At 41.8% G+C, this 20,711-nt stretch overlaps 1 long non-coding RNA gene across 12 annotated transcripts in view; it reads left to right on the top strand.

Moving 5' to 3' along the window:
* Positions 1 to 336: 336 nt before the first annotated feature.
* The window catches only part of LOC147346388 (uncharacterized), a 48,693-nt gene continuing 28,318 nt past the window's right edge, over positions 337 to 20,711 (top strand). For 2 of the 12 annotated variants that reach the window (XR_015153604.1, XR_015153597.1), the window contains exon 1: positions 347 to 544. This is a non-coding gene — a long non-coding RNA (uncharacterized LOC147346388). Of the gene's footprint in view, positions 545 to 2,355; positions 2,466 to 20,711 lie in introns of all 12 variants that reach the window. The other 10 variants (XR_015153601.1, XR_015153603.1, XR_015153600.1 and 7 more) reach the window with 9 other exon arrangements.

The following is a 20,711-nucleotide window of genomic DNA, read 5'->3' as shown; positions in this document are numbered from 1 at the left end:
ACCGCTCAGTTGTACTGGCACTAAGGTGTATCTCTCTCACTTCATAATGGATTAGGGCCAGGGATTTCCAAGTGGAAACAGAAATGAAAAGCTGCTCCCCCCTAAAGGTCCTATTCTGCCTTCATCATGCGATGAAAACATCCCAGGGAGAACACTTCACCTGGAAAAGATCGTGGTTCTCACAGTGGTTTCAGTAATTAGGGACTGAGATTGCCTAAACGTATTCCCAGGACCAGGCTTGTCCTCTGGATCTAACAGCGCGCTGCAACCCCAGGCCTTGCTGAGTCATTAGCCTGGGGGCCGGGCCTCCGGCTAGAGCTTAAGTGAAGGGCGGGGCCTCGGGCTAGCGCTTAATTGAGGGCGGGGCCTCGGGCTAGCGCTTAACAAGCCCCCCAGGTGATGCCAGTGGTGCTAAGCAGGAGCCCACCGAGTTTCTAAAGCTCAGTTCAGTTTAATGTTGGCCGGGACGCGAGTGTTTCCCGGAGCAGTTCTGTCTACAGGAACAGCGTTAAGAAATTTGAAATCATCTTTGCCATCAGGCCAGGTAAGTGACCATCTCTGGATGCCTTATCCTTGGTGACGTTGCTGGAAAAGAAATGTTTCTTTGTGCTTTGGGGAAAGTCAGATTCAGTGTTAGTTCCCGCCAGGCCTGCTCCCAAACTTTGGCCTCCCCTGGTAGTGGCTTCCTCGAGCTGTTGTAATGAAGTCACAAACTGGGCGACTTCAAATAGAAAATTTATTATCTCAGAGTTCTGGAGACTGGAAGTTTAAGGTCAGGGTGTTGGCAGGGTTGTTTACTGCTTAGGGCTTGAGGAAAAACTCTGTTCCACGTTCCTGTGTTGGCTCCTGCTCGTTTGCCGGCCGTTTTCTGCTTTCCAAGGCCTGTGGGTGTTCCACCCTGATTTTTGCACCTTCACACAGCATTCTTCCTCGTGTGTGTATGCCTGTGTCCGAATTTCCCCTTTTTTGTGAAGACACTGGTCTTATTGAATTATAGGTCACCCTAGTAACTTCATTTTAATTTGACTGACTCTATGAAAATATTATTTCCTAAGAAGGCCATATTTTGAGGTATATGGGGTTAGGACTTCATATTAATAGCTTTATGGGAGAACATTCAACTCAAAATGCCTGCCCAGCTGAATAAAGGGAGAGGATTTTGTGAGCTTTGATTCATGGTGTCCACAGAGAAGCTAAAGGATGCTAAAGGCATTTCCTTAAAGAGGTGATCCTAGAATTGTACTTGCTGTGCTTAGTCACTCAGTTGTGTCCAGCTCTGTGCGACCCCAGGGACTGTAGCCCGCCAGGCTCCTCTGTCCATGGAATTCTCCAGGCAAGAGCACTGGAGTGGGTTGCCATGCCCTCCTCCAGGGGATCTTCTCAACCCAGGAATCGCACCCGGGCCTCCCACACTGCAGGCAGATTCTTTACCACCGAGCTATCCAGGAAGCCCTGATCCTAGAATTAGACGACAATAATTAGGAATCACGATGCACTAATAAGTAGAACCAGGCTGATAACCAGCGTGCCATCGCCCAGCCGTAAGAGGCAAGATTGAGAAAGTCTTTGAGAAACGCACCTGGGAGTCCTGCTCTGCATTTTCCGGCAACATTTGCAGGTGAGGAGTCCTGTGTGGGAACACGGGTTCCATGTGGGGCCTGCGCCCATCTCTTGGCAGCGGATTGCTAGAGTCCAATCTCGGAGAATGTCTAGGACTCCTCCCAAGCTCCAGGGGTAAGACCGCTGAGAAACGGTAGTGTAGCTGAGGCAGGTGAGAGGGCCCAGGGTCACAGACTCCCCCACCCCGTGTAAGAATGGGCGTGGTTCTCCATACGCACAGTCTGAGTCAGAGATCCTTTCTGTGGCCCCTGGAGAAATCCTGACAGTGGCCATTCAGGTTAATAAACATTTGTCTGCAAGGTCCTCTGAGAGGCCGTTGTGAATGCCCGGTCTCTTCAGTGGCTTTTTCTGGTTGCATTTTCTTAGTTGGCGAGCTTAACTTGCGACAAAGCCGCCTTCTCCCATCAGGGGAGCCCCGTCTCAGTCCTCACAGGCTGGCCCTTCCCCGGGGTTTGTTCTCAGTACCCTGTTTCTTCTCGAATTGGACCCTGAGCCCTGCTCAGGAGACGCTGGGCCTCGAGCTCCGGGGTCGGTCTCTGGGACCTCCTGCCGCTGTCCCTCCATGCCCCTCTCGCCTTTTTCCGAGAGCCCGCCCGCCAGGCAGCCCTGGCTGTGCTGCGGGTCTCCTGTCCGTTGAACCTCCTCATTTTGCTTGTTCGGGCAGCCTCTTCGGCCTTTCTGCCTACGTCCAGTAGTTCTGCTTCCCTTGCCCTGATAGTTCATTTTTTTGCCAAGCCTACTCCCAGATAAACTGCTGCTCTCACACCTGACCATTAGAGAAACCGGAGGCTAAACGTCAGCAAGATTAGATTGCAGTTGCTCCCAACCTCACATCAAATGCTGCGGTGAGTCCTGACCTAACAGAGATCTTGTGGAGTAAGGGTAAAGGCCCTGGAGAGAATCTGTGGAGAAAAAAGTCCAAGGGAATTATGTCAGGAGAACAGATGAGGGCAGAAGGCCTTGGCAGAGTTTGCAGGCTGTCAGTCTGTAGGAGGCCCATTAGACAAGCAAGCGAATTTTGAGAAGTAGACCTTATAGCAGTTGTGAGTCATACAGAATCTGTGAGGTTCCTATGTGAGTTTTTTAACACTTACACTAGCTCTAGAACTTTCAGTTTATACGAATGAAAGTTAACTTCCTGTTCTGATACACTGTCCACCATCTCTTTAGCATACTGAATATTGCATATTCGTTCCTCTGTTTCTATGCTGAAAGAAAAATGGGATGTTTTTCTACTGTGCTCTAGCCAGTATTGGCAGCAGCGTAAAGAACTTACTAAAAATTGTAAAATGCTGTATTGCATCAATGCAGGGTCTTAAATAGAACTTTTTTTTTTTTTCTGGTATCTTAGCCACATTTTACTGCCAGATATTTCAGGATAAAGATTCGCTATTTACTCTTATAGGATTACTGTGCTTAGATCATTAAAAGTGAGTGTATACATGGATAAATAAAGTAATATCTTAATGTTTGAACTATATTATTCTTATTGGGCAGCATGGTGTTTTTAATAGTTTCTAAGATGTAGTAGTGAACAAGTGATTGAATGTTATCCTCAGAAACTATCAAAAAGGCTGTAATTCTAGGCGTCTGTTGAAGATATGCTTAGTGTATCCCAGCTATTTGGAATATAAAAACATAGACTTGGTTTCAGAAAGTTGGATATAATAGAATAAGCCTAATGAACCATCATATGAGAAATTCAGGGATTTTGTCTTAGAAAAAAGTCTTCTCTAAAGGAAAAACAGAACAGATTCTCAGTTTGTCAAGTGCCTAAGTGTGTAAAAATGAAGCCAAAACAATCACAAAGAAGCCTACATCCAGAAGAGGGGCTAATTAGTTTCCATTAGAATGGCTCTAAAGCGGGAGTAATTTTTTTAAAGCTTAGTTTAAGCTCAGGGTTTGATCTATATATTTTGCTTGTAATCAGTTTTAATAGCAAGTATAATTTAAAATAAATAATTTCTTGCATGTATTCTTTGGCATTTTGAATTGAAAAATATTTTGTTATTTTCCCTCCATAACAACGTTGATGTATGAAAAGCATAATTATTTCCATTATAAAAACAAAACAGACTAGACTGTTCTAGGGCTTCCTTGGCGGCTCAGGCAGTAAAGAATCTGCCCACAATGCAGGAGACCTGGATTTGATCCCCTGGAGAAGGGAATGGCAACCCACTCAAGTTTTCTTTCCTGGAGCCTGGTAGGCCACAGTCCCTGAGGCAGATAAACAAGGCAGACACGACTGAGCAACTGACCCACACGCAGACTGTTCTGGCTTGTTTTTATCGGTATTTTTATGGGTCTCTGCTCCACCATCTGGTCTTGGCTTTTCCTGAGTGACCCAGGCTGGGAAAGCCACCTGAGGGCAATAAAGAGGGTGTGATTAACAAAATCCATTAAGAAGTCACAAAACGCAGCTTGATTAAAATTGGCTTCTAGCAAGTAGACCCAATGCACAGCTGATTGGAGATTAGAGCCCTGCGTAGACGAGCAAGGCTGTGCTCTTGAGCCAGTGTCCTTATTTCAGAGACAGGGCAAGGGGTCTGCTTCCAGTTTCTGACTAAAGTGATGCCAAAAGGCATTTTACCAAAAAGTCAGTACTGTCTTTTCTAGCATATTTTATTCTTGATGTTACTCATTCGTTTCATTCATTCCCCTGAGGTCTAATGTCAAAATAACCTTCCAGGGGTGACAGATGAAACACTAATCTGGCATCAACTGCAATGCCTTGGCTTGAATTACCTTCAACCTCAGGAGCAAATTAGTTGATCTCATTATTCAGTCACTGATAGAGAATGGGGCATGAGGCAAGTACACGTGGGAAAGGAACAGGAAGAAAGCCAAAACTTGGGAGAAAGGGACATGAGAGTCCCTTGGGGGGTTTAGGCAGCTTCTGGCATGTCAATTAGAAAGTGCTAAGAAAATTATCTGAAATCTCATTTTTAAAAATCCAACAAAAATTTCCATGGTTCTGCCCAGAATCTCTAATTCCATTTCTGCTTTTCTCAAAAGCTATCATCTTCTTCCATGTGCTGGGCAAGATAAAAAGGAAGTAAGTTTATAGTGAAGTGAAGTCGTTCAATCATGTCTGATTCTTTGCAACCCTGTGGACTGTAGCCTACCAGGCTCCTCCATCCATGGGATTCTCCAGGCAAGAGTACTGAAGTGGGTTGCCATTTCCTTCTCCAGGAGATCTTCCCAACCCAGGGATTGAACCCAGGTCTCCTGCATTTTAGGGAGACACTTTACCATCTGAGCCACCAGGGAAGTTCTGTATCAGTAGGCAAAGTCTAAGACTCACTTGACAATTTTCAGGAGAATGTTTGGTGGTGGTGTACTTGTGACATTGAAATAACTTGTTTAATTATAACCATGTGTAATTAAATAATCAAAGATTTAGAAGTATAAACACTTATGAAGGGTAAAGTATTACTTTGGTACTTAATTATTACATTGCTTATTAAATTATTTGTTTGATCAAACTTTAAATAATATCACAAAAAAGCAACCATATAACACCACATGGTATTATACATTTCTTAAAATGTCCCACCAGCAAATTTAAAATTAGTGTATGGACCATTGAAAGAGCAATTTAATTTTGTTATTATAGAATTAAAGTATTTCTGAGATATTAGAGTGCCTTCCTATGCTTGGATCATTACATGATTCCAGAAATGTATTGATTTAAAAAAAATTTTTTGAGTTTTATTGAAGTATAGTTGACTTATAAGGCTGTTAGTTTCTGCTGTACAGCAAAGTGATTCAGTTATACATCTATTCTTCTATTATACTTTTGCATTATGGTTTATCATAGCGGAAATGTCTTCATTATGGAGAAGGCACTTTCCATTTGTGTCAATAAACAGAAATTGAGTCTATGATTTCCAGAATTCCTCCTTCGCCCTAATTGCAGGGCAGAGAACACCCACAGTGGGAAACCCACGAATCTCTGTCTGAACCAATGGAAGTGCCTCTCACCAGTTGTTAGGGCTAAGTCTACCTCTGTGAATCCTGGCCCAGAGTTAGCACTTAGACTGAATCGAACTGAGTCTCTGATCTTGGCAGCTGGCGGTGAAACCCTTTGATGGGCTCCTGCTGCTACTCCCTCCCTTGACGCCCCTCTGAGGTCCGCCTCATGCCTGGACTGTGCGTTTCGCTTGTCGTTTTCAAGCACGTGGCCTCCGCTGTCAGACTGCTTTCAAGCTCACGGTTTCCTGCCTGAGATGCCACCATTTCTACTCCTTTTTTCATTTCATTTCCTTCCACTTAGGAAAGTTCTAGAACCTTATTTTTGAATTCTATAAGAAATTATTTACCAAATAGTTAATCATTTTGATTAAAGCCATTCGTTCGATAGCAACAAGGAAATTAAACCTACTCTTTAATGTCGACGCTTGTCATCCAGCTTCAGCCTTACTCGACGGCTTTGTCCTTTGTGTAGGCTCATTTTGCTTCAAGATCCGTCGTTATCCCCGAGAATATATGTATGTACAATGATCACATCTTATTTGCTCCTGATTTCTGGTGCCTAGGACAATTCCTGGGAAATAAGAAGGAAATAGATCTTGGTGGATAAGAGCTGTTGGAATCAAATATTTTTTTTTTGCCTCTCACTCAGCATCTGCTTTTCCTTGTCTAAGCCGCACCCCAGTATTTCCATATGGGAACTGCTGTTGCCCCAACTGGACATGACCCAGCAGGATTGTCATTCATGGTGCCAAGAGTGTGGGTATATGACCCTAACTAGGTCAATTATACCCTACTTCTCTGTATTTCAGAGATTAAAAAAAAAAATACGCTGAAATTTGGTAGCGGGGATTGGTGACAAAGGCAGCATCCTTACAGAGACAGATATCTATCAGTTATTTAAAAAAAAAAATTGAGGTGAAATTTACAAACTAACCACTTTACAGTGTGTGCGTCTGTGGCACCTGGTGCACTCAGAATGTCGCACAAGCACGGCCCCTGTCTACTGTTGGAGCTCCTCATCGCCCAAACCCCGTCAGTCACTCACCGTTATTCCACCAGTTCCAGTCTCCAAGATGCCTGTTGCTTCAAGTCTGTTGTGCTCCATCTAAGTGTGTGTGTGTGTTAGTCGCTCAGGTGTGTCTGACTCTTTGCAACCCCATGGACTATAGTCTGCCAGGCTCCTCTGTCCATGGGATTCTCCAGGCAAGAATACCGGTGTGGGTTGCCATGCCCTCCGCCAGGTGGAATAATGTTGAGTGATGAATGGGTTTAGGGTTATCTTCCGGGTGCTGAAAAAGCTTTGACACTAACTAGAGGTGGTGGTTGCACAGCATTGTGAGTTTACCAGATGTCACTGATGTGTACACTTTAAAGTGGTTAATTAAATATTATGTAAATTTTATCTTGATAATTTTCTTTAAAAAGGAAAATACATAATACACAGAAAAGTATTGGAGAGTGTAGGACGTTTTTCCCCTCTATTCCCAGATGTATTTTTCCAAGTTAAGGAATATCAATTACTATACCCCTGCTGGCTTCTCTTTACCCCCTCATTATTTGATGGATGAATTTAGGAACAGAAGGTTAGGGTTAGAAGGTTCCTAAATTGGCATGTGACTCTCTGCCTCTTACTCTTTTTCTTGGAAGTGAGATTCCTGCAGGAAGTAAGGCAAAGGCCCTGCTCTGATGTGAAGAGTGAGATTTAGGGGTGTAGGAAGGCCTACCATAGTCCAGAGCTGTGTCAATTGGTGGGTGATTTCCTTACTCATTCCTGGATTCCTTCGGATTTCTTATGGTGTAACTTTTTGCATTCTTGTCCCTTGGGAGAAAAAATGATCTGTGTCTTAATCAGTAACAAAGAAAACACTAGTAAAACAGAGTAGAGATTGCAAAATTGGGAGATGAGATGAATAGGAGTGGACGACGAGGATGCTAGCTTTTGTCAAATTGTTGGGTGTTTGTGTGTTTATTTACTGGAGGATTGATGTGAAAGGCACACCCAGGTGAACCAGAGAAAAACATGCCTTTCTATAATTGAGAGGTGCTAGGTGAAGGAGCAATTCACTTGCTTTGTTTGAAATTACTTGAGTTAATAATGAAGCTATTGTTAACTAGAGTGTGAAGCTTAACTCTTTTTTGAAAGCTTGATTTAAAGCCCTAGGTTTAATTCTTCTGCATAATTAAATAAAGCCAGCATAGCTCTGGGCTGTGATTTCTCAAGCTATTCTATTTTCTTAGCTGAGACAATCATTTGTTAAGCTAATGGAAAATAATTGCCCAAGTACATTAAAAGAGACGTGATTTCTTCCAGAATTAATACTTCGCCCAGGATTAAGGTTTCTTTGGCAAACCCAACTATCAAGAACTAAGTAGGGGAAAGGTCAGAAGAGGACGCAATTCACTAGAAACAGTGGATTTTGCAAAATAGAAATTTTGCATTACAGTTATGATAACAGTATGAGTGTAATGATACTTGGCAGATTCATCAAACCTTCTCCAAAAAGAATTATTTGGCTTGGGTTATGCTCCAAGTAGAAAACAAACATTCTTTTTGGAAAGGAGTCTCCTTAGATTTATTTTTAATTGGAGGATAATTGCTTTACAGTGTTGTCTTGGTTTCTGCTGCACCATGAATCGGCTATAAGTAAACGTACACCCCTTCCCTCTTCCACCTGCCTCCCGCCACCCCCCTCCCACCCCACGGTCATCGCAGAGCACGGGGCTGAGCTCTGCTGTGCAGCGAGCTCCCACTAGCTGTCTGGTTCGCTGTGGTGCCATATAGATGTCAAGGCTCCTCTCTGTTTGTCCCACACTCTCCTTCCCCTGCTGTGTCCACAGTTCTTTCTCTGGCTGTGTCTTTTTGTAACCCAAGAAATATGCAGGTTAGAGTAGGTGGGTGGGCAAGGGCTGGAGAAAGAAGATCCTAAGTTACTCAGGTAACACAGTTGACATATGGTATGAAAATTCACATGTGACTCAGCCAATCAATGCACTCTTCTGTTGGGTCAATAAGTACTTAAAATATGACTGTGTATTGAATAATATGTTGACTATGCTTTAGACTAAAGTCATGAATATGGCTTTTTTTCCCCATAACTAATGCACCAGATACTCTTTCCACTAATTCTATGTAGATACAAAGTATGTCATGGTTGCACAAAGAGAAAATTGGTCCTTACAAGAACAGTATGAAGTTTATTTATATTTTTTGGTGTATCTCCAGACTATATTCCATTCCATTGATCTATTTGTCTATCTTGACAAATAGTCAATGAAATAGTACACTATCTTGTTTACGGTAATTTTATAATAAGTCTTAAAGTCAAGTAGTTTAAGTCCTCCAGCTCTGATCTTCTCTTTAAAAACTGGACTATTCTTAAAAAGAAAAAAAAGGGAATGTAATTGCTTACAATGTTGTGTTAGTTTCTGCTGTGCAATGAAGTGTGTCCACTGTTGTTGTTCAGCCGCCCAGTCGTGTCCGACTCTTTGCAACCCCATGGACTACAGCACGCAAGGCCTCCCTGTCCCTCACCATCTCCCAGAGTTTGCCCAAGTATGTGTTCATTCCATCAGTGATGCCATCCGGCCATCTCATCCTCTGGTGCCCTCTTCTCCTTCTGCCCTCAATCTTTCCCAGCACTGGGGACTTTTCCAATGAGCTGTCTGTTCGCATCAGATGACCAAAGTACTGGAGCCTCAGCATCAGTCCTTCCAGCAAATATTCAGGGTTGATCTCTCTTAAGATTGACTGGTTTGATCTCCTTGCTGTCCAAGGGACTTTTGAGAGTCTTTTCCAGCACCACAGTTCGAAGGTATCAATTCTTTGGTGTTCTGCCTTCTCGACGGTCCAGCTCTCGCTACGTATGTGACCACTGGGAAGACCAGAGCCTTAACCATAAGGACCTTTGTTGGCAGAGTAATGTCTGTGCTTCTCAGCTCACTGTCTAGGTTGTCACTGCTTTCCTCCCAAGAAGTAATCGTCTTCTGATTTCATGGCTGCCGTCACCATCCATAGTGATTTTAGAACCCAAGGAGGGGAAATCTGTCACTGCTTCCACCTTTTGTAAATATATATTTCCTCCTCCTCAGACCTCACCCCCACCACCCCATCACCTAGGTCATCACAGAGCCCTGAGCTGAGCCCCTGTGCTATACAGCAGGTTCCCACTTGCTATCTAGTTTACACATGGTAATGTATAGATGTCAATCTAATTTTAAAGTATGTATGCATTTTAGTGAAGCAGAAGAAATGAATGATGTAGTATGAGTGGGAAAGGACCACACAAAAGGGAGTCAGACTCTCAGGTTGATCTTCCAGAGCTTTCTTGGATCCGGGAAGCCTCGGATCAATCTTTAACACATTCCAGCTCCAGGCTTGCCGTTGCACACACACATTGTTTGCCTTTCCCACACTTTCAGTTTATGATCTTCGCTATGCCTGGGAGATTCTGATCACTCAGTTGGTTAAAAATCCAGGCCCACTTTTACGAAAGGGATTAAAGGCTGCTTTTTTTCACATCTCCCTTGAGTACCATGGAAGTACTCGAGCAAAATAATGCTCAGAATTCTCCAAAACAGGTTTCAACAGTACGTGAACTGTGAACTTCCAGATGTTCAAGCTGGATTTAGAAAAGGCAGAGGAACCAGAGATCAAATTGCCAACATCCGTTGAAAAACATCTGCTTCTGCTTTATTGACTATGCCAAAGCCTTTGACTGTGTGGATCACAATAAACTGTGGAAATTTCTGAAAGAGATGGGAATACCAGACCACCTGACCTGACTCCTGAGAAATCTGTATGCAGGTCAAGAAGCAACAGTTAGAACTGGACATGGAACAACAGACTAGTTCCAAATCAGGAAAGGAGTATATCAAGGCTGTATTTTGTCACCCTGCTTATTTAACTTATACGCAGAGTACATCTGAAATGCTGGGCTGGATGAAGCACAAGCTGGAATCAAGATTGCTGGGAGAACTATCCATAACCTCAGATATGCAGATGACAGGACCCTTATGGCAGAAAGCAAAGAAGAACTAAAGAGCTTCTTGATGAAAGTTAAAAGAGGAGAGTGAAAAAGCTGGCTTAAAACTCAACATTCAGAAAACTGAGATCATGGTATCTGGTCCTATCACTTCATGGCAAATAGATTGGGAAACAATGGAAACAATGACAGACTTCGTTTTGGGGCTTCAAAATCACTGCAGATGGTGACTGCAGCCATGAAATTAAAAGACACTTGCTCCTTGGAAGAAAAGTTATGACCAACCTAGACAACATATTAAAAAGCAGAGACATAACTTTGCCAACTAAGGTCTGTCTAGTCAAAGCTATGGTTTTTCCAGTAGTCATGTATGGATGTAAGGGTTGGACTATAAAGAAAGCTGCGTGCCAAAGAATTGATGCTTTTGAACTGTGGTGTTGGAAAAGACTCTTGAGAGTCCCTTGGACTGCAAGGAGATCCAACCAGTCCATCTTACAGGAAATCAGTCCTGAATATTCATTGGAAGGACTGATGCTGAAGCTGAAACTCCAATACTTTGGCCACCTGATGTTAAGAGCTGACTCACTTGAAAAGACCCTGATGCTGGGAATGATTGAAGGCGGGAGCAGAAGGGCATGACAGAGGATAAGATGGTTGGATGGCATCACAGACTCAATGGACATGGGTTTGAGCAAGCTCCAGGAGTTGGTGAAGAACAGCAAAGTGTGTGCTGCAGTCCATGGGGTTGCAAAGAGTCGGACATGACTGAGTGACTGAACTTAACTGAGTACCGTGGCCAAAAGAATAAGGTTCTGGCCTGAGTGGTTAGCCTCATTTATAAGAGAATAAGAACTTGTCTTTGCGAATTAAAAAATAAGTTGATATTACTCAGTGTTGGAAAAGATATGGAGGCCCATACACACTCCTAGGATGTTGGTGGTAACTTACTGCCTCCTTTCCGAAAAGTGATTTTGCCTTAGTCATCGAAGTTTTAGCATGTATCCACTTTGATCCAGAATCTTGGCTTGTTATGTATAAGAAGTGCAATGGCTATCAGAACATGCACGCACATGAGACCGTTTCTTCCTATAGTGTTTGTAAATAACAAAGCCCAACTAACCAACAAACAAAAGACTCAAGGAACCAAGCCTCGTTAGGATGCATGAATAGGACTTGAACTTCCTATGTGTATTTTGTGCAATTTCTTTTCTTTCTTTCTTTTTTTTTTTTTTTTTATAATGAACATGTATTTTCCTCAAATAATTCCTGTTCTCCTTTGGAAAGTGTTATACCTGAGCAGGGGTGTATCTGCTTCCTGTTTTATCTCCTCACTCTGTTTTGACAGAGAGGGTAAGAATAATCTCAGAATCTGGTTTGACATGTTTTCCTGAGTACTCTTATCCATTTATATATTTTGAAACAGTTACTCTGAATCTTGGAAGTTGTTAATGGCTCCTTATTTCCAACAGGATAAGATCTGTACAAAGACCCTCGTGGTCGTTTCCCAGTTACCCTTCCCTCTCTGCTCCCAGCCCTTCTCTCGAGCTGCTCTACTTTTGAAAGTCACCTTCAGTGTCGGGTTTTCTTTTCTTGGCTCTCCACTCCCTTCTTTTACAATGCCACTGCCCATATGGGAGGCTTCTGCTTCCCTTCTGTGAAGTCTCTGCTCACGTGTTCCGTTCTGTGATCATCTCTCATCAGGTCTAAGGAAATCCTTCATTCATGGCACTCAGTCCCCTTCATCTCACCCCAAGGCCATCACATGTAGGTGTGCCTTCCCTACCTGAAGAATGCCCACTGGGGACAGATCCAAACATCTTTGTAGATGTTCGCTTGAGTTTTATGGATGGAGAGATGGTATTAGTGGAAATTACATTTCACTTCAAAATTACTAGAAACTGATGATCATGGGTTATGGTCTTATTAAAGAACGTTTTTGCTCTGCCATGACTTTGACCACGTGCTACCAAGGCAGAGGTTCCTTTCTCCCTTTTCTTACAAAGTTGATTCTTTGTATTTAGCTATGTGTCCTGCGCTTTTTCTTTGAAGTTCATGCTTTCCTCATCCAATGAGTTCAAGACATGTAGCGAATCCTATTCTAGCTCTGTTCCATGAGGATTTTTTCTGGCCAGTCTCTAGACAATCTCTTCTTTCATGCTGTCACAGATCGTTTATTTCCACTTGTTCCTCCCCCAGGCAGGTCCTTTATAAAGTTCCAGCCCTCAACCAGCCCCATGGTATTCAGGACTGCATTAAAATCTTTACAACCTGAAACCTGAAAAGATGGTGGTACCTCTATCATTATGTCAGCTCCAAAGTTACTACATGGTGAAACACAAACTTATGTATATGCTAAAATTAAATATACTTCTCCAAAATTTTCTCGTTCTAAATTCCTCGAAGAGACCGGGGTTCGATCTCTGGATCAAGAAAATTCCCTGGATAAAGGAATGGCAACCCACTCCAGTATTCTTGCCTGAAGAATCCCATGGACAGAGGAGCCTTGCGGGCTACAGTGCATGGGATCGCAGAGTCGAACACAACTGAGCGACTAACACTTTCACTACTAACTTTTCTTCCAGCCTTTGTTTTGCTGTGTCCTAACTCACATTTTGGTCTCCCATGTGCTGGTCTTTTGTTCTGGTACCCTATTGCAGCAAAGGATTTCGTGAGATATGCTTTCGTGTTGCATATCCAAATACTTGGAGTTCCCACATTGCACAGGTGCTCAAGAACCTGCATGCCACTGCAAGAAATGGAAGAGACACCGGTTCAGTCCCTAGGTCGGGAAGCTCCTCTGGAGTAGGGCATGTCAACCCACTCCGGGATTCTTGTCTGGAGAATCCCATGGACAGAGAAGCCTGGAGGGCAATAGTCCATGGGGTTGCAAGAGTCAGACACGACTGAAGCAACTTAGCATGCGTGCACACATCCAAATATTTATTTTCATGATTCTAGGAAATGAAGGGGTTTCTTAATATTCAATGGTTTTCATAGGAATATGTTATTTTGGTCTTGAAGGAGATTTTTGATCATCATTTTGGCACACGGGTTTCAAAGATGCACTGAAGCTAAAACCTTTTCGCAAGCTGTCCACAGTGTATGGAGCAGCTGGGGTTAGAGTTTTCTCAAATATTGGGCTGGTTTTATTTCTATCATAAGGGTAAGGTTGCCAGATTTAGCAAATAAAAATACATGCAACATTTGAGATTTACTTATACTAGGAAATAACTTGTTTAACTGAAATTCAAATTTTACTGGACATCTTGTGTTTTTATTTGACAGCCCTATCTGGAAATAAAGAAAAAACTCCCAATGTTTAACAGTTGGGATGCTCAACTAGTTGCTTTTATTTATCTCACTGAGTTGTCTTAACAGCAGTTACGCAGTTTAAAAAACTTTTAGAAAATATTTTTCTATAAATATTGGTGTCATTTTATTTATTTATGGGTGAAGACATGGAAGCTTGGAGAGTTCATACTCTCAGTGCCGAGACTGGAGCCCAGAAATTAAACTCTAGAGCAGGGGATGGATGAATAAAAATGTTTGTGACTTTCTTTTTAATACTTGTGGGCTCCTTTGGGTTCCTTTGGTTGCTGCTGTTTTATTTCCTCATCTTGAGAGGGCGGGGGAACACTGCCTTTTGTGTATGCTTCTGTATCTTAAAGAAAACTCTGGACTTTAAGCAAAAACTCTAGGTGGAAGATAAAACTCCTATACTGAAACAGTAGAATTTGCAAAATGTTGGAGTAAGGTGAGCAGGATGGCCCGGAAGGAGATAACTTCTCAGCGTTTGAACAGACGGGATGCTGAGTCCAATCGTGTGGTGTCTTCTTTAATTTCCTCCCTGCCACTGGCAAGTCTTTCCTGATTTTAGTAAGTATTCTTAGTAAGTATTCTTTAGTAAGAATACTTAAAGTATTCTTAAAGTATTCTTAGTATTAAGAATTCTTAGTATTCTTAAAGTATTCTTAGTTAAGTATTCTTTAGTAAGAATACTAAAGTATTCTTTAGTAAGGATTCTTCAATTCCCACCAGCCTGAGCCAACAAAAGCTAAGTCATGTTGGCCAGAATGGTAGGAAAAAAATTGTTCTCACATCTTTATTTCCGGACATTTTTTGGAGTGGATATCGCCTCTTCTTTCGTTTTCTTCTTTTCCCTGCTTTTCGGGTGGTGAAGAGTCCTCCTTGTGGTTCTTTGTACCATACTTTCTTTTTCTGATTGCCCACTGCTCGGGTGACCTCCAAGAACTTCATCTCATCCCCCTCTAACAATTTGGTGAAGTATGTGTCTGGAATGTCATTTCTGCCCTTTGCAGACACTGAGACTAGGCTTTGCCTTCAGACTTCTCCAGGTCTCTCTTTCTCTGTGTTGACTTGAACCATGGACGGAAGGACTTCCTCCCTAGGAAACCTGCTTCTGACCCCACAGCATCCATTTACAGCTCCCACCATAGTGCTGTCCATGTTTGGGATGCTTTCAGGGCGTAATCAATTCTGTCCCCTGTGATTTGGTTTTCAGGGACTGTTCTTCCTCTAAAAGTCACAGAAGCTTAGGCTGAAACCCTTAACTTTGTACCCAGTCCTGTGGAAAACAGTACCTTCTGCTCCATTTTAATCAAAGTTAAACTCTTAAGCATGTATCTTTGCAGAAGGACATTGCCTATGCCTTTGAAGTGTGCGTTCTCCTAGAGCAGGCTCACTGGAGATGGCCCTGATGCTGGGAAAGATTGAAGGCAAAAGGAGAAGGAAGCGGCAGAGGAAGAGGAGGTTAGATAGCATCACCGACTCAGTGGATGTGAGCTTAAGCAAACTCTGGGAGTTGGTGATGGACAGGGAAGCCTAGCGTGCTACAGTCCATGGGGTAGCGGAGAGTCAGACAAGACTTAGCGACTGAACAACAGCAGTTCTCCTAGTTCTCATGAGACTCTCAATCCCAGAGTTTTCAGTCTTGGAGCTTCTTGAGGATCATCCTACCTTTGGCATAAAGTACTAGTTTTCCACTTTCCTTTTATCCTACAGGGAAGGCAAATTCTGATTCCTAAGGCCTTAAAACATTGTTCTCCAAAGGCCCTGCAATCGGAGAGTATAGAATTTGGAAAACAGCCCCCCTTTTTTTTTTTTTAATTTTAGAGGGCATTAAAGTGTAAAGCAGGAGAATAGAGTGTTATGCAAGTGATTGATTTCAAGTGTGTACCCAATCAATTACATTTTTATTTCCTCTCCCACAAAGCATTTTCATTTGAATTGAGTTTTTCAGCTAAATCATCACTTCATGGACTGGCAATTAGGATTAGTTTCTTCTTTTCTAATCAAGTCCTCCCAACTACAGAAGATATTGTGCATACTGTCTAAATTATAGATTTCTCTCATTGTTACATTTGGAGTAGAATGGTCCATTCACCAAATGTTTACTCAGTACCCACTGAGCACTCTGCTTGATCTGGGGTGTTTGACAAATGGGAAAGCTCTTTGAGCTTTTTGAAATGATTTAGGAGTGATGTGCAGAATAAAACTTAAAGTGAGAGCAAGCTGAGTTTGTCCCGGGTCTGGAGATGCTCACCATCAGATTAAAGCAACCTAGCATGCCGTCACCCATCACAGGAGACTGCGTGGGCAGAACCAGACCTGACTCTGATACCAATGGAAACACTCGGGACCACTCAGATTCACAGAGTCGTTAGACTTCACTTGGAGGAGATTTAAAATCGCTTTATCAGAACTGCACTCTCGGGAAGTGGGGAACAGAATTTCACAGGCCGGCATGAGCTGGAGGGGAAGTCAGAGCCAGATTGAGGTTTCGTGCCGGAACTTGAAGTGTTTTCTGGTTATTGATTTCTCCAGTACTTTTCTGTTCAAATGTTTAGTAACCACACTTGCTGCTTCCTTGTGTCTGTGCCTGACTTTGGACTCACAGGGATGCAGAAACCCAATCCTTGCCTTTTTCCTCCCCGCTCAATGGTTCGAATTTGGTTTTGTAATTAGATTGGTTGTATTAAAGGAACTTTAATAGGCAAGGAACTTTTGGTCAAGTAAGATGACCAAAGTACTTACTTACAAATAAAATAAGTATTTGATTTTCAAAATAATTTCTTTGAAACTGTTTATCTCACATCTACTTTTAATACAGTAATTATTCCCATTAATCCTAATACCTCAGGTTAATTTATTCATGATCACCTATAGTTTCAAGTCATTTTTTTTTTAAGTGTGCTTAATATCTGGGTTATTTTGAATAATCCTAAAAAATTCTTTTGAACTTCAACAGAGCTGATTTGACTGCTTGAAACATACTGGAAAATAGATAGTTTCTGAACATGGGACATATATTTAATTTGTACAATGTGCAATTAAAATTACAATTTTTTTTTTTTCAGAGTATAATACAGCTCAGCAGCATAGGACAAGGCAGATCTGAATGCCTAAGTGACAACTACTATACTCATCATCATCAGATGGATGCTGCTGTCTGGGGCTAATTTCCCACACCCCCACCTCCCACAGCCAGTTATCCTCAGCTGCATCTTTCTTGCTCTAAAATTACAATTTAAAAAAAGTGATTACAAATAAAATAGCCAAATGAAGGTGCACTTTGGAGTAACTGCATGTCTGTAACACTTAGTGCAATATTTACCAAGCATTTATTGAATTTTTCCAAATGATAAATGAGATAAAGCCCTCGTAAGGAAAAGCCATGAGATAAGAGAACATTTCCCAAAGTTCATTTCTTACTTTCATTCTGCCAGGTGTCAATAAATCTTGCTGGTTAAGTACGCTTCAACGATGCTGAGATTAACAGATGTGTGGTTTTCCTGTGAGGAGCCTTCGTGTGTTTTAAAATAGTCTCATCCGTGTGTGTGTTGGTATATCTCTCTGGACCAGGATTCTGTAGCACACACTAACGCAAACATGAAAAAGATGATGGAGTCACTGGGAGAGGGAAAGGGGGCGACGGGCAGAGGAAGAAGCAGAGTCACACTGATGGTGGAGCCGTCGAATGATGGTCTGTGGGGGCTGGGACCATACGGTCATCCAGTCCCGCTGCCTGTGAAACAAGCCCCATTATTTGCTACTATAGGGCCCGGGCTGCCTACTGTCATAGTATATATGTATTATATGATTATCTATTATACGTAATTAAATAGAATTCCCCTTGTCTCATTCCCCTTCCCAACCACGCATACACATGTCTTGCTCTTGTCTTTGTTCAGTCGCTGAGTCATGTCCTAGTCTTTGCAACCCCGTGGACTACAGCCTGCCAGGGTCCTTCATGCATGGCATTCTCCAGGCAAGAATACTGGAGTGGGTTGCCATTTCCTTCTCTAGGGGATCTTCCCGACCCAGGGATCAAACTCCTGTCTCTCCTGCATTGACAGGTGAATTCTTTACACTGAGCCACCAGGGAAGCCTGTCTTGCTCTACCCTACTGTTATCAGGGCTAGCCAGGTGGGAATTGTTTCCTCAGATCCAGTGTACTTAATACTGAATAATAATAAATTATATCACTTAAATGATTTATTATTTTTTTCTTTTTTTTTTTTTAATTTCAGATATACACATGCTCCCCATCCTGAACCCTCCTCCCTCCCCCCTCCCCATACCATCCCCCTGGGCCTTCCCAGCGCACCAGCCCCAAGCATCCAGCATCGTGCACTGAACCTGGACTGGCATCTCATTTCATACATGACATTTCACATGTTTCAATGCCATTCTCCCAAATCTTCCCACCCTCTCCCACAGAGTCCATAAGACTGTTCTATACATCCGTGTCTCTTTTGCTGTCTCGTATACAGGGTTATCGTTACCATCTTTCTAAATTCCATATATATGCGTTAGTATACTGTATTTATGTTTTTCCTTCTGGCTTACTTCACTCTGTATAATAGGCTCCAGTTTCATCCACCTCATTAGAACTGATTCAAATGTATTCTTTTTAATGGCTGAGTAATACTCCATTGTGTATATGTACCACAGCTTTCTTATCCATTCATCTGCTGATGGACATCTAGGTTGCTTCCATGTCCTGGCTATTATAAACAGTGCTGCGATGAACATTGGGATACACGTGTCTCTTTCCCTTCTGGTTTCCTCAGTGTGTATGCCCAGCAGTGGGATTGCTGGATCATAAGGCAGTTCTATTTCCAGTTTTTTAAGGAATCTCCACACTGTTCTCCATAGTGGCTGTACTAGTTTGCATTCCCACCAACAGTGTAAGAGGGTTCCCTTTTCTCCACACCCTCTCCAGCATTTATTATTTGTAGACTTTTGGATCGCAGCCATTCTGACTGGTGTGAAATGGTACCTCATAGTGGTTTTGATTTGCATTTCTCTGATAAAGAGTGATGTTGAGCATCTTTTCAAGTGTTTGTTAGCCATCTGTATGTCTTCTTTGGAGAAATGTCTATTTAGATCTTTGACCCATTTTGTGATTGGGTCATTTATTTTTCTGGAGTTGAGCTGTAGGAGTTGCTTGTATATTTTTGAGATTAGTTGTTTGTCGGTTGCTTCATTTGCTATTATTTTCTCCCATTCTGAAGGCTGTCTTTTCACCTTGCTAATAGTTTCCTTTGATGTGCAGAAGCTTTTAAGTTTAATTAGGTCCCATTTGTTTATTTTTGCTTTTATTTCCAATATTCTGGGAGGTGGGTCATAGAGGATCCTGCTGTGATGTATGTCAGAGAGTGTTTTGCCTATGTTCTCCTCTAGGAGTTTTATAGTTTCTGGTCTTATGTTGAGATCTTTAATCCATTTTGAGTTTATTTTTGTATATGGTGTTAGAAAGTGTTCTAGTTTCATTCTTTTACAAGTGGTTGACCAGATTTCCCAGCACCACTTGTTAAAGAGATTGTCTTTAATCCACTGTATATTCTTGCCTCCTTTGTCAAAGATAAGGTGTCCATATGTGCGTGGATTTATCTCTGGGCTTTCTATTTTGTTCCATTGATCTATATTTCTGTCTTTGTGCCAGTACCATACTGTCTTGATAACTGTGGCTTTGTAGTAGAGCCTGAAGTCAGGTAGGTTGATTCCTCCAGTTCCATTTTTCTTTCTCAAGATCGCTTTGGCTATTCGAGGTTTTTTGTATTTCCATACAAATTGTGAAATTATTTGTTCTAGCTCTGTGAAGAATACTGTTGGTAGCTTAATAGGGATTGCATTGAATGTATAAATTGCTTTGGGTAGTATACTCATTTTCACTATATTGATTCTTCCAATCCATGAACATGGTATATTTCTCCATCTATTAGTGTCCTCTTTGATTTCTTTCACCAGTGTTTTATAGTTTTCTATATATAGGTCTTTAGTTTCTTTAGGTAGATATATTCCTAAGTATTTTATTCTTTTCGTTGCAATGGTGAATGGAATTGTTTCCTTAATTTCTCTTTCTGTTTTCTCATTATTAGTGTATAGGAATGCAAGGGATTTCTGTGTGTTGATTTTATATCCTGCAACTTTACTATAATCATTGATTAGTTCTAGTAATTTTCTGGTGGAGTCTTTAGGGTTTTCTATGTAGAGGATCATGTCATCTGCAAATAGTGAGAGTTTTACTTCTTCTTTTCCAATTTGGATTCCTTTTATTTCTTTTTCTGCTCTGATTGCTGTAGCCAAAACTTCCAAAACTATGTTGAATAGTAATGGTGAAAGTGGGCACCCTTGTCTTGTTCCTGACTTTAGAGGAAATGCTTTCAATTTTTCACCATTGAGGATAATGTTTGCTGTGGGTTTGTCATATATAGCTTTTATTATGTTGAGGTATGTTCCTTCTATTCCTGCTTTCTGGAGAGTTTTTATCATAAATGGGTGTTGAATTTTGTCAAAGGCTTTCTCTGCATCTATTGAGATAATCATATGGTTTTTGTTTTTCAATTTGTTAATGTGGTGTATTACATTGATTGATTTGCGGATATTGAAGAATCCTTGCATCCCTGGGATAAAGCCCACTTGGTCATGGTGTATGATCTTTTTAATGTGTTGTTGGATTCTGATTGCTAGAATTTTGTTTAGGATTTTTGCATCTATGTTCATCAGTGATATTGGCCTATAGTTTTCTTTTTTTGTGGCATCTTTGTCAGGTTTTGGTATTAGGGAGATGGTGGCCTCATAGAATGAGTTTGGAAGTTTACCTTCCTC

The sequence above is a fragment of the Bos grunniens genome, chromosome 24 (assembly GCF_055505025.1).
Source record: "Bos grunniens cultivar Pamir isolate PY7600 chromosome 24, Bosgru_T2T1.0, whole genome shotgun sequence".
Lineage (NCBI taxonomy): Eukaryota > Metazoa > Chordata > Mammalia > Artiodactyla > Bovidae > Bos > Bos grunniens.
This window is presented reverse-complemented; position numbering and strand designations above follow the sequence as displayed.